At 41.3% G+C, this 13,144-nt stretch overlaps 1 protein-coding gene and 1 pseudogene across 2 annotated transcripts in view; one reads left to right on the plus strand and one right to left on the minus strand.

Moving 5' to 3' along the window:
* Positions 1-13,144, plus strand: part of LOC125458257 (mothers against decapentaplegic homolog 5) — a 70,182-nt gene that overhangs the window by 11,855 nt on the left and 45,183 nt on the right. Inside the window, exon 2 of one of the 2 annotated variants that reach the window (XM_048543379.2) lies at positions 9,532-9,741. The exons of the other annotated variant lie outside the window; for it this stretch is intronic. The gene's annotated coding sequence lies outside the window, so the exon portion shown is untranslated. The remainder of the gene's footprint in view (positions 1-9,531; positions 9,742-13,144) is intronic. 2 annotated transcript variants of the gene reach the window in all.
* On the minus strand, positions 5,207-6,072 carry LOC125458436 (male-specific lethal 3 homolog; annotated as a pseudogene).

Genomic DNA, 13,144 nt, shown 5'->3' on the forward strand with positions numbered 1-13,144 from the left:
AGAAATCTGTGGGTGATGACAGTTACAGGAGAAAGGGACAACATCTGAGAGAGAGAACCATTCACAAGATTGGCTAGTGTTGGAGTCAGAAGGGAAAGGTGATCAAATTAATGGTAGTAGGATCAAGGAAACTCCGGTGGCCTCCCATAGACTGAGCCTAGAGAGAGTGGGGGGAGGGTAGTGCCCCTCGTAGTTAATGATCATGTCGCAACCTCTGGACTGAGTGGCCCAGGTTCAAATCTTCCCTAGTTCAGAAGTGTATAATAAGATATATCAACAGGTTGATTAGACAATATTTGGGGTATGGGGCAAACAAAGTAAGGGCGGCATGGTGGCTCAGTGATTAGCACTGCTGCCTCTCAGCACCAGGGACCTGGGTTCGATTCCACCCTCAGGCGGCTGTCTGTGTGGAGTTTGCACGTTCTCCCCGTGAATGTGTGGGTTTCCTCCCACAGTCCACAGATGTGCAGGTTAGGTGGATTGGCCATGCTAAATTGCCCATAGTGTTCAGGGAGGTGTAGATGAGGTGGGTGATAGGGGAGTGGGTCTGGGTGGGATGCTCCGAGGTTCATTGTGGATTTTTGGGCCAAAGGGCAGTAGGACTCTGTGATTCTATGAAACTTTGGTCACGGGATCATGGGAGGGACACAGCAAATTCAGATGATCATTTTCTTGATGATTGTGCCAAAGAACTCTGAGTCTCTTGCATTAGAATGGAGGGAAAAGTGGTTGAAGAAGATGGCTTATATTAGAGAAAATCTTTTTGTATTCAACGATAACGCCCAATCTGTATTTGTACCTTTTTCCATTGCTTTGATCAGCTTCATTCAAGTTCTGTACAGGCTGACATCACCACTTTTTAATTTTTTCTTTAGCATTCTCTGCCTTGATATACAAAAACAGGAACTTTGTAGGTAGATATACCTACAAATCCAATATCTTGTGTATGTGTAGACCTGCCCCATTAGAAATCTGATTGGATTTTCCTTTATTTTCCAAGCTGTATTTCTTCACAATGGTTATATGTTGAACTACACCCACGACCCCTGTTTTCTGGCTATCTTGCAAAGTCTTCTTACTAATCACCGATTTCTCAACACAATTTGCCAAAATCCCTCAGTTTGGGATGATCAGCAAACTGTTATTTATCTAAGATAACAAAATGTGAGGCTGGATGAACACAGCAGGCCAAGCAGCATCTCAGGAGCACAAAAGCTGACGTTTCGGGCCTAGACCCTTCATCAGAGAGGGGGATGGGGAGAGGGAACTGGAATAAATAGGGAGAGAGGGGGAGGCGGACCGAAGATGGAGAGTAAAGAAGATAGGTGGAGAGAGTATAGGTGGGGAGGTAGGGAGGGGATAGGTCAGTCCAGGGAAGACAGACAGGTCAAGGAGTTGGGATGAGGTTAGTAGGTAGATGGGGGTGCGGCTTGGGGTGGGAGGAAGGGATGGGTGAGAGGAAGAACCGGTTAGGGAGGCAGAGACAGGTTGGACTGGTTTTGGGATGCAGTGGGTGGGGGGGAAGAGCTGGGCTGGTTGTGTGGTGCAGTGTGGGGAGGGGACGAACTGGGCTGGTTTAGGGATGCAGTAGGGGAAGGGGAGATTTTGAAACTATTGAAGTCCACATTGATACCATATGGCTGCAGGGTTCCCAGGCGGAATATGAGTTGCTGTTCCTGCAACCTTCGGGTGGCATCATTGTGGCAGTGCAGGAGGCCCATGATGGACATGTCATCTAGAGAATGGGAGGGGGAGTGGAAATGGTATGCGACTGGGAGGTGCAGTTGTTTGTTGCGAACTGAGCGGAGGTGTTCTGCAAAGTGGTCCCCAAGCCTCCGCTTGGTTTCCCCAATGTAGAGGAAGCCGCACCGGATACAGTGGATGCAGTATACCACATTGGCAGATGTGCAGGTGAACCTCTGCTTAATATGAAATGTCATCTTGGGGCCTGGGATAGGGGTGAGGGAGGAGGTGTGGGGACAAGTGTAGCACTTCCTGCGGTTGCAGGGGAAGGTGCCGGGTGTGGTGGGGTTGGAGGGCAGTGTGGAGCGAACAAGGGAGTCACGGAGAGAGTGGTCTCTCCGGAAAGCAGACAAGGGTGGGGATGGAAAAATGTCTTGGGTGGTGGGGTCGGATTGTAAATGGCGGAAGTGTCGGAGGATGATGCGTTGTATCCGGATGTTGGTAGGGTGGTGTGTGAGAACGAGGGGGATCCTCTTAGGGCGGTTGTGGCGGGGGCGGGGTGTGAGGGATGTGTTGCGGGAAACGCGGTCAAGGGCGTTCTCGATAACTGTGGGGGGAAAGTTGCGGTCCTTAAAGAACTTGGACATCTGGGATGTGCGGGAGTGGAATGTCTTATCGTGGGAGCAGATGCGGCGGAGGCGGAGGAATTGGGAATAGGGGATGGAATTTTTGCAGGAGGGTGGGTGGGAGGAGGTGTATTCTAGGTAGCTGTGGGAGTTGGTGGGCTTGAAATGGACATCAGTTACAAGCTGGTTGCCTGAGATGGAGACTGAGAGGTCCAGGAAGGTGAGGGATGTGCTGGAGATGGCCCAGGTGAACTGAAGGTTGGGGTGTAGGTTATTTATCGAACCTGGATTGTTTGTGTGTGTGTGTGTGTACACATTAAGATATAGAGTGTTTCCAGTAAGGGCTGCTGTGAAAAAGCACCATTTCTACCCTTCAACAATTTCTATCTCCAGGTGGTTACATGCTTATTTAAGTCTCGTGCTATGTTTATGTTGCAATACCTTTTACAAATGTGTTTTGCAATTTACATTATAAGCTGCATTCATTAAAACTTTTAAGTAATTTAAGTCTTTGTCAAACATGACCTGCCTTTTGGAAATGTGTGATCGGTTCTAATTAGCTGCTATTTATCCAAATACTTACTCATTTCCTTTGTTATACAGGCTACAGCAATTTGATAACTAAAGTCTGGTTAATTGTCTTGTCAATACATTTGTTTTGAAAATAGTTAAGCATTTTGTTGCCATTGTCCATTCCTTTGAGTCTACATTAGAGTAGCTGTATGTTTCCTAGTTTTCCTGTATATAAGCTCCTAAATAACTATTATATGCAAAATATGGTTGTGTTATAGTTAGTCGTATATATTTATGTAAACATTCCTTTTATCACTTTGGTCTTGCAAATTTTCTTTGCTCCCCACATTTTAGGACTTCTCAGCTGAATGGTAGAATTCCTGCCCATGACTCAAGAGGATGTGAGTTCAATCCTCGCTATAATGAATCGACCACATACTTTTGTCTGATGCTTCAGTGTGATCACCTGTTGCTCTGGCTTGTGGTTATCAACTAAACAAAATAACTAAAACCGCTTGATCTTTTGCTTTTCATAGGTCCATGTTCTGCAATTACACAGCTTCTTTTGCCCACAATACTGCAGTTCAACAGTGCTGTGTAATTTAAGTTCTGTCATTACACTTGCTTTCTTGTTGCCGTTTTCATACTTAAATTTCTGAATTTGTCAGTTTCTAAACATCAGTGCATTTCTGTTCCAAATTAAATATATTCTTCCATGGATTTCAACCAACAGTTTACCTTTGTTGTATTTTTTTTGTATCCACTCCATCTCCTGTTTGAATATTACCAGTTTTTGATTTAGCATTCTGCTCGCCACTTTTCTGTCATATAATTTAGGGTAGTATCTTTCTTTTTCCGAATTACTATATGCCATGATCATAATGAATGTTGGTGCTGGATCAAAGGGCCGAATGGCCTACTCCAGCACCTATTGTCTATGTTATGATTACTGTATCCCTATTTATAGTTCACTTACTTGGCCAATGAATGCTTCCTTCCTTGATGAAGTAACAACATATTAATTGAGAAACAGCCCTGGACTCACTGCAAAAAGTAACCATTAGCACCAAAAAGTATTTTCCATATCCCAGTCCAGTTTTGGATAATTTAAGTCTCTGCCATATAAATCAATTGTTAAACAAAGCTGTCTAATTTATTTTAAAGTTTTGCGTTTGACTTCCTGCTGTTTGGACTGTGGTATTTTCTTTCTGAAGTCTGGTTAATCATCCTATCGCTGTATTCATTTTGAAAATAGTCACATTTGTTGCCACCGTCCAATCCTCTGGTACAATTACAATTAGAACAACTGTATGTTCCCTAGCTTCACCAAAGGTCTCACTGGTGAGATCCTGCTGCTTCTCAGTTGACAGATTCTGTTTTGATCCTCTGCCAATTTCTCTTTGCTAATGGAAGATGACGATCTGTTGTGCATTCCTTCATGGCTGTAGAGGAAAGTTGGTTTCTTGCCTGTGTTGCTTTCCATAAAGTGGGCAAGATTGAATTTTCTCACCTTTGTTGGGCCTGTCTGGTTTTTCTGGCTAGCATTTTATCTTTAGCTGCCTGTGTTCTTTGCTATTTAAATGATGCAACATCATGCACTCCCTGGTTTCTTGTGCGATATTTTTTTTTCTGCAAATCCACGACAGACGTGCCATGTTCCTTGAGATTCAGCTTCAAGGAACCCTTGAACCTTAATATTGGTCTACTCCACAGGCAGTGTCCACTTTTAAGTTGGAAGTACATGACAGCTTTGGGTATTTTGGTTTCAATCATAGATGCTAAATGCCTGTCTCATCTGAGTTTGGCTGTTTTGAGTGTTTCAAGTCCAAGCATTTCTGCTCCAATGTATCTGAGTTTGGGAACTTTGTTCTCCTAGTTTATTCCCATGATGTTCTGAATGCATCTCATCTGGAACCTGCCTAACTGCTTAATATTGGGAATGAGTAACCTATATTTCACTGGCTTTGGGGAACGTAGATATTACCACAGTTTTGTTGCAATATTAGTACCTTATTTCTTCTGCAGTCAATTGTGTAAATTTGCTGACTTTGCTCTTGAAAATCTGTTTCCTACCTTGCTGTCAATTAAGAGCTTATGCCAATGAAATAAGTAAAGTTATCTACAACCTTTTTAAGTTGGGTGATAACTATGATTTGTGGGTTATGGCCAGAATTTGGTGGTGTTTGGTTGGAATACCTGGCTTTCCTAAGCTGATGTTAGCCCATGGTTGTTAGTTGTTTGCAAAAATCAGTTCATGACCTGTTAAAGTCAAACTCCGTCATCAGCAAACAGCAATTCCAGTACCATTGCATCTGATACTTTAACTTAGGATTTCAGATTAGAAAGATTAGTTGGATAGTGTGTCTATTTTAACTTTTTTTTACTCATTTGCTGAGGTTATTAAATAGGGTAAAGTCAAATGTGATTCTTAAACCATCCACCATTTCTTTACAAAGTGCAACATTTTTCTCTGGTGGAGTGTAATGAGGATTCACTGGAATCTGTGGATTACTTTGACAATGCCTTTCATTGGCTGAAAAGCCTGCATTAATTGCAAAATGTTTCACGTAGGATTCCAAAATATTAATAATGTTCATCTGACATGGAGACTTCTTCAACTCTCTTTTTTATGCTTTTGTTGATGTTATAGTAACTATCCTCAAGTTCCTTTTTCAAAATGTCTGGAACTTCTTTATTTATGGTGTTCTGTTCCATTTCCTTTTTTTATAAGAAGTCTCTTGATCAACCTTCATTTCTGTTATTTCTTCTGGTTCACTGTCATCTTCACACTCTTGATTTGGCATCTGTGCCATCCACATCACTGTCATTGTTGTCATCATTGACCTCCTTGTTGGAAGTAGCACTGAAAGAGTTTTCATCATTCTGCTCCTGTTCATCTGCAGGGAGACCTTTTAGCACTGAGTCAACACTCAGTAGCCAGCAATGATGCTTCTTCTTCCCTTTGCTTTTCATGTGAGTCACAGCTTTCTTGGCTGATATACACAGCAATCTGTGATTTTTCACCTGTGTCACGAAGTACATGATCTTTTGCTGACCATCCATCCCAGCTTCTGTTCTAACCATTAAAATGAATCAGGTATTCTGGGATGTTTTGCCCTTTTTCATCTCTACTGACTTCTACATCAACAATTTTGGTATTGCATAAAACCTCAGCCTTTGTCAGGTCTGGCTTGAAAGATTGGACTTGTTTTCTGATGTGGAATTTAAATTTCATTCCCTGAGTGCTCATTTGGTCATGATGGAATGGGAGGAGGAAAAGGGGTGGGAAGGTAAATGGGTGGGAATGGCCTGTGGGGAATGGGGACCATCAACATTTTCACGGCCAATGAAAACTCTTCAGCCAAGAAAGGTGTCATCATCATTGAGGTTATTAGAGACATTTAATTCTAACACTTATTGCATGTAAGCGACTGCATGTGTTGAAAGTTTTTGGCACTCACTAGCAAACAAATATGGTACAATGATAAAATAAAACAAAGAACTGTGGATGCTAAAGATCTGAAACAAGAACAGAAATTGCTGGAGACGTTCGACAGGTCTAGCAGCATCTGGAGAGAAAGCAAAATTAACGCTGAGTCCAGTGACACATCTTCAGAACTGATGATAACTAGGAAACAAATGTAGAAAATAGACCTGATGTGGATAAAGCTTTTGCACAGATGAAAAATTTGAGTCCGGAATCTGCTGCCTGGAAGTATGGTGGAGGCAGGTTCAATTGAGGCATTCAGGAAAACATTAGATTTGATTATTGTTTCTACTTAAGTCATATGCAAGGCTTAGGGAAAAGGGCAGGAGTCTGGATCCAAGTCATGATGCATATTTGGAAGGCCACATTGGAACCTTCTATGATGTAACACTTCTGTGATTCTTTGATTACCTGCAACCATTACAAACTTTGACAAATTGGCTAGATATTCTGCTGAAAGATTGTGAAGATTTAGGAGCTAAATTAGAAGGCAGAGCCTTTAAGGTAATAATGTGAGTTTGTACCGGAGTCTCAGATGTACTGGCTCAGGTTAAATAAAGTCGAGGAGTTAGATACATGACGTAAGATTGGTGTGGCAGGAATGGGTTTCAGTTCAGGGGACATTGGCAGTAGAATTGGGATAGAATGGAGCCGTTCCAATGGGACGGGCTTCATTTGAATCATATTGGGCCAGTGTCTCATCAGATTGAATTGCTGCGGCTATAGTGTGGGCTTCAGTCTTTTTTTTGGGAGCAGGGTGCTCGGGCAGAGGGATACGTAGAATAGGGGTGGTGCGGTAGTGGTTTGGGGGGTGCGAAGGGAGATTGCGGCACAGTGGTTCAGTGCTTAGCACTGCTGCTGTCATGCCAGGGACTCGGGTTCATTTCCAGCTTTGGGAGACTGTGTGGAGTTGATATGTTCTCCTCATGTCTGCAAGGATTTCCCCTGTTGGCCCAGAGATGTGCAGATTAGGTAGATTGGCCACTAGTGACCAGGATGTGCAGACTAGGTGGGTTAGCCGTGGTAATTGTGGGATTACAGGAAAGGGTGGGGCTGGGCTGCTCTTTGGAGGGTCAGTGCAGACTCATTGAACTGAATGGGCTGTTTCCACACTAGTGATTCGATAACAAAGCAAAGGGATATGACAGCATTGTCAGGGAACTGTTTTGCTAATGATACCCAGAGCAGTAAGGCACAGGAATATATAACCGTAAGAAGACAGCAGTAAATATGATGAAAGTGGGACAAATGATTAAAAATGCAAGATTAATGACTGTTTACTTTAAATGCCTGTAGTAATTGAAATGAAATAAATTAATTAATGACAAGTAGAGGTTAATGGGTATGATCTTATTGTGATTACAGAGACGTGGTTACAAAGATCAACGTGGAAATTAATTATTCAAGGTTACAAGACTTTTGAAAGGGCAGGTAGAAAGGAAAGCATAGTGGGGTAGCTTGGTTACTATGAGATGCAATAAGAATGATAGCAAGAAATGACCTTGGATTGGATGAAGTAGAAGCTGTGTGGTTAGAAGTAGGAAATAACAAGTGGAAAACTCTAGTCGTAACTCTTCTGTAGGTCAGAGAATAAATTATGAAATAATGAGAGCATGTAATAAAGGCAGTTTGTTAATCATGGGTGACTATAATCTTCATGTGGATTAGAAAAACCAAATTTGCAAAGGTAGCCATGAGTAAGAATTCATAGTGTATTCAGGGCAGTTTCCTGTAACAAAATATTTTGAATCCCATGAGGGATCAGGCTGTTTTGGATCTGGTAATGTGTAATGAGGCAAGTTTAATAAACAATCTGAGAGCAGTGACTATGATATGGTCGAATTTGGCATTTAAGTTTGAGACTAAGTGACTTGGGTTGCAAATAAACTGTACTGAGCTTTTAAGCAAAGGCTATTACAGAGGAATGAGAGTTGAGTTGGCTTGAATGGACAGGGAAAGGAGTTTAGCAGAAAAGATGGTTGAGTGACAGTGGCAGACGTCTCAAAGTGGGTTGTGACTTTCGGCAAAGATACTTTTCAGTAAATGAGGATTGTAGGAAGGGGATAAACTGACTCTAAGGAAATTGAGGATAGTATCAAATTGAAAGAAATAGATAAAATGTGGCAAAAATTATTTCTAATCCAGAGGGTTGGGAAGCTTTAAAGGTCAATAAAGCTGATCAAAAAAGAGTCGTGGGGGTGGGGGGGAACCCAATAGCAAACTAGCACAAAATCTGAAGACTGACTTTAAGACCTTCTTTAAAGACCTATAAAAGAAAATAGAAGCTAAAGTGGTGATCTGCCCCTTGGAGAACAAGGAAATTAGATTAGTTTCCTACAGTGTGGAAACAGGCTCTTTGGCCCAACAAGTCCACACTGCCCCTTGAAGAATCTCACCCAGACCTATCCCCCTATAACCCACACACCCCTGAACACTATGGGCAATTTAGTATGGCTGATCCACCTAGCCTGCACATCTTTGGACAGTGGGAGGAAACCGGACCACCCGGAGGAAACCCACGCAGACACGGGGAGAATGTGCAAACTCCACACAGGCAGTCGCCCGAGGCTGGAATCAAACCCGGGTCCCTGGTGCTGTGAGGCGGCAGTCGCCCGAGGCTGGAATCAAACCCGGGTCCCTGGCGCTGTGAGGCTGCAGCGCTAATATTAAGGCGGAACCAGGAAATGGCAGAGAAGACAGATTTTTGGTCATTAAAGGAATTGGGTTATGGGCAAAAGGCAGGAAGTGATCAGATTAGCAATGATCTTGTTGAATGGCAGAGTAGACATGATGAGTCAAATGACTTCAATCCCTATTAATTTGTCTTCTGGAATACTGGGAAAGTATTGTATTGTTAGATGCTGCACCTGGGAATGTTTGCAAATTTGGATGAAAATAAAATATATTTAATGGTATTATTTAGAGTGGGTAGGGATTGTATTATGGGCATTGTGTTAGGGGATCTCTTTAACTCTGAAATTATTAAATGTGTCTCATGCATAAGCCCTTCAGAAAAAAATGATGGTGCAAAAAGAGATCAATGAGTTTGTGTGGAATCTATAAGGGTAGAGGTAAGAAATAACATGGGGAAGAAGACGTTGACAGGAGTGGCAATGACTGCATTTCGAAGGTATTCCATTGCCTTTAAAGTACTTTGATTAGTCTGAAGATTTGATAATATGTTGTAGAAATAAAAGTTTTTTTTTTGTTTTGTTTTTCCAGTTATGTCCAACTTCTATCTGTCCACCACTATTGATCAATTGAATCACTGCCTGTAATTCAGCTGTCAATCAGAATTATCCTCCAGGATACACAACTTTGTACAGTTCAGTGATAGATGTCGAGGACTGAACCTTGCAAAGGAGCAATAACCAGGAGTATGAAATTCAGATTGACTGATAGTTTGAATACCTTGCACAGAGACTCACTAAGGTAGAGAATTATTTCGCTCAAACTTTTGTCTTCCTGATTGAGATGAAACATGATTTTCATACCCACCTTCTGAATTCCACTCATGCAAGTCCACCAACTGTAATTCACCCTGAGTTTTTTTTTTGTTTTAAGTATTAATATCAAGACAAAATACCCAATCTTCTTGAGACCCTAACATTTCCAGAGATGGCAAACGTTTGATGGAAATTAGTACTGTTGGAAAATCTAATTCGGATTTTCATGTGCCTTGTTAAAAAAAAGAAATTTGTTTAAGCCCTTCACCTAACCCAAAATATCCACCATTCACTGATTAGTGAAGGAAATTTAATATTCTTGCATTTGGTTGCTGGAAAGAGACTTTCTGACTTTACTGCCTGGTATTAAAAATGCTACATATCTTCGCTTGTGCATCCCAAATGTGAGAAGCAACTTCTCCATTGTGTAATATGCTTTATACCGCAAGTCTGTGGTCGTTAATGATATATGCTGATGACTAGTCGCAGATTTCAGAAACGATTTCTTTTTATTCGTATTTGTCATTACCATTTTATTTTGTGTTTTCTGTCTCATAAATATCTCCAACTACCCCAACATATTTTTAAAAGAAAATATGAATTAACTGGGCAGTTTTACCTTTCTTTAAATTTCCCTGATAATTTTCTCATACTTGATGTTACTTTGATTTTACCTAGAATCATAGATACATACAACACAGAAACAGACACTCTGGTCCAACTCGTTCATGCTGACCAGATATCCTAGATAAATCTAGTCCCATTTGCCAGCCTTTGGCCCACGTCCCTCTTAAATCTGCCTTATTCATGTACCCATCCACATAATGTTTAAATGTTGTAATTGTACCAGCCTCTACCACTTCCACTGGCAGCTCGTTCCATACACGCACCTCCCACTGTGTGGATAAAGTTGCCCCTTAGGTCCCTTTTTTAAATCTTTTCCTTCTTATCTTAAACCAGTGTCCTTAAACCTGTAGTTTTGGACACCCCCACTGCGTGGAAAAGACCTTGCCTAGTTAGCCTATCCATGCCCATCGTGATTTTATACACCCTATAAGGTCATCCCTCAGCCTTCGACCGTCCATGGAAAACAACCCCAGTCTATTAAGCCTCTTCTTATGGGTCAATCCCTCCAAGCCTGGCAACATCCTTGTAAATCTTTTCTGAGCCCTTTCAAGTTTCACAACATCTGTTCAATAGCAGGGAGACCAGAATTGAATACGGTATTCCAAAAATGGCCTAACCAAAGTTCTGCACAGCCACAATATCATCTCCCAACTCCTATACTTAATGCACTGTCCAATACAGGCAAGCATACCAAATGCTGCCTTCACTGTCCTGTCTACCTGCAGCTCTGTTTTCAAGGAACTATGAACCTGCACTCCAAGGTCTCTGTTCAGCAGCACTCCTCGATAGCTTCCAATTAAATGTATAAGCCCTGTCTTGATTTGCCTTTCCAAAATGCAACACCTCACATTTATCCAAATTAAACTCCATCTGTCACTCTCTGGCCTGTTGGTCCATTGATCAAGATCCTGTTGTACTCCAAGGTAACCACCTTCACTGTCCACTATACCTCCAATTTTGGTGTCATCTGCAGAATTACTAGCCATAACCACCTCTGTTCACATTCAAATAATTTGTATACGTGACCTAAACCTAAGCAGCATTTCTAAGCAATTGCATATGCCAAAATTTTACTGTCATGCATATTCTGGCCTTGGGCGATGATCTTTAATGTTTGAAATTATTATGGGAATATAGAAAATTGCTGTGGGGCAGATTGCAAATGCAATGATATTGTAAGAAGGATAGTGTAATCTTTCTTGGTACTGTTTTACTTAAATATGGGGGGGGAGGCTTGTGAGCATTTTGGGTCGGCATGATGGCACACTGGTGAACACTGCTGCCTCACAGCGCCAGGAACCCGGGTTCGATTCCAGCCTCGGGCAACTGTCTGTGAGGAGTTTGCGCGTTCGCCCAGTGTCTGTGTGGGTTTCCTCGGTGCTCCGGTTTCTTCCCACTGTCCAATGGTTAGATGGATTGGCCATGCTAAATTGTCCATAGTTTTCAGGGAGGTATAGATTAGGTGGTTTATAGGTGGCTGGGTCTGGGTGGGATGCTCGGTTTGGTGTGGACTTGTTGGGCCAAAGGGCCTGTTTCCACACTGTAGGGATTCTATGATTCTATGAATAATTATAGTTTCACTTTATATTATTTATCATTCAGTAAATTTATAAAGGTGGTAACTTATTAGTATTTGCTGAAGAAACTCAGCATCTGTGGAAAGAAAGCAGAGTTAGCGTTTTGGATCTGAACGCTTTGTGTTGACCAATCTTTCACTGTTTCCAGAGAATAAGTAAATGATAAATGCTGGCACATGTGAAACAGAAAAAAATTGTGGTCTGAAGATGTTGAGATCTGCATGTAAGCACAGCCCAAATGGAGATGTAACTTTTAACCTTTATAAATAATGCACTCATTCTCTAATGTGATCTCCCAGGAGGAGTCATAGTAAAAGCAAGAATTCCAGTATTTTCTGACCTATGGAAATCTTGTATTGATTTTGTAGCAAAAGACTTGACTGTTGGAAAATCAAACTTTGTTTCCCGTTAGTGTGGTTCAGGAAATCTGATCATATTGTTGTAAGATGGTTGAATAATTCATGTGCTTGAAATACTTGGTAAAGGAGCAATGGTGCTCCAACTTATTATTAAAATGGAGAATTCTGAAGTAATGAATAGAAGTTAACAAAAATTTGTGTAAAGGAGTTTTTTCATTGCTGCCTCCATTGTTTTGGATAGTGTTTTTTGTTTTTATTGCCATCTTTTTGAGTTAGTTTTTGTACTTGAATATATTCACAACTAGACTACTATAAGCCAAATAAGCCACATTGACTTCATCAATCATATTGAAATAGCAGGCCCAGACAATCTGACAATTTTAATAATAATGGCCATGTTATTGCTAGAATGCATTTCTTTTGATGCCAGCTGGTGCTACTGTTTGTAGGTAGGATGCTTTGATATTTGATTTTGAGGCTGTCACCTTTTTTAAAGTGCAGCCAATGTACGTCTGCCTTATGCATAGCATTATGATGTTTTTCCATCGATATTCATCTGCTAAAACAGCGTATCTTGTCAATTAAAGTTGGTCTGTGTTTACTTGAGACTATGTTGCTAAGCTTATGCCTTTGTGCAAAATATGAAATTGTGTACAGAATAGTTACATACCATATTGCACGTGTTCACCTTTCATTTTAAATGCTGCCAGGGTATGAAACTTCTGAATGACAATTTTCTTTACCAGTATTCTTTGTCCTTGAATGATGTCACCTGCTTAATTCGAGGTAATTATTCTTGTTAATTTACCTAAGCTGTGTTTCCTTA

This window comes from Stegostoma tigrinum, chromosome 13 (genome assembly GCF_030684315.1).
Source record: "Stegostoma tigrinum isolate sSteTig4 chromosome 13, sSteTig4.hap1, whole genome shotgun sequence".
Taxonomy (NCBI): Eukaryota; Metazoa; Chordata; class Chondrichthyes; order Orectolobiformes; family Stegostomatidae; genus Stegostoma; species Stegostoma tigrinum.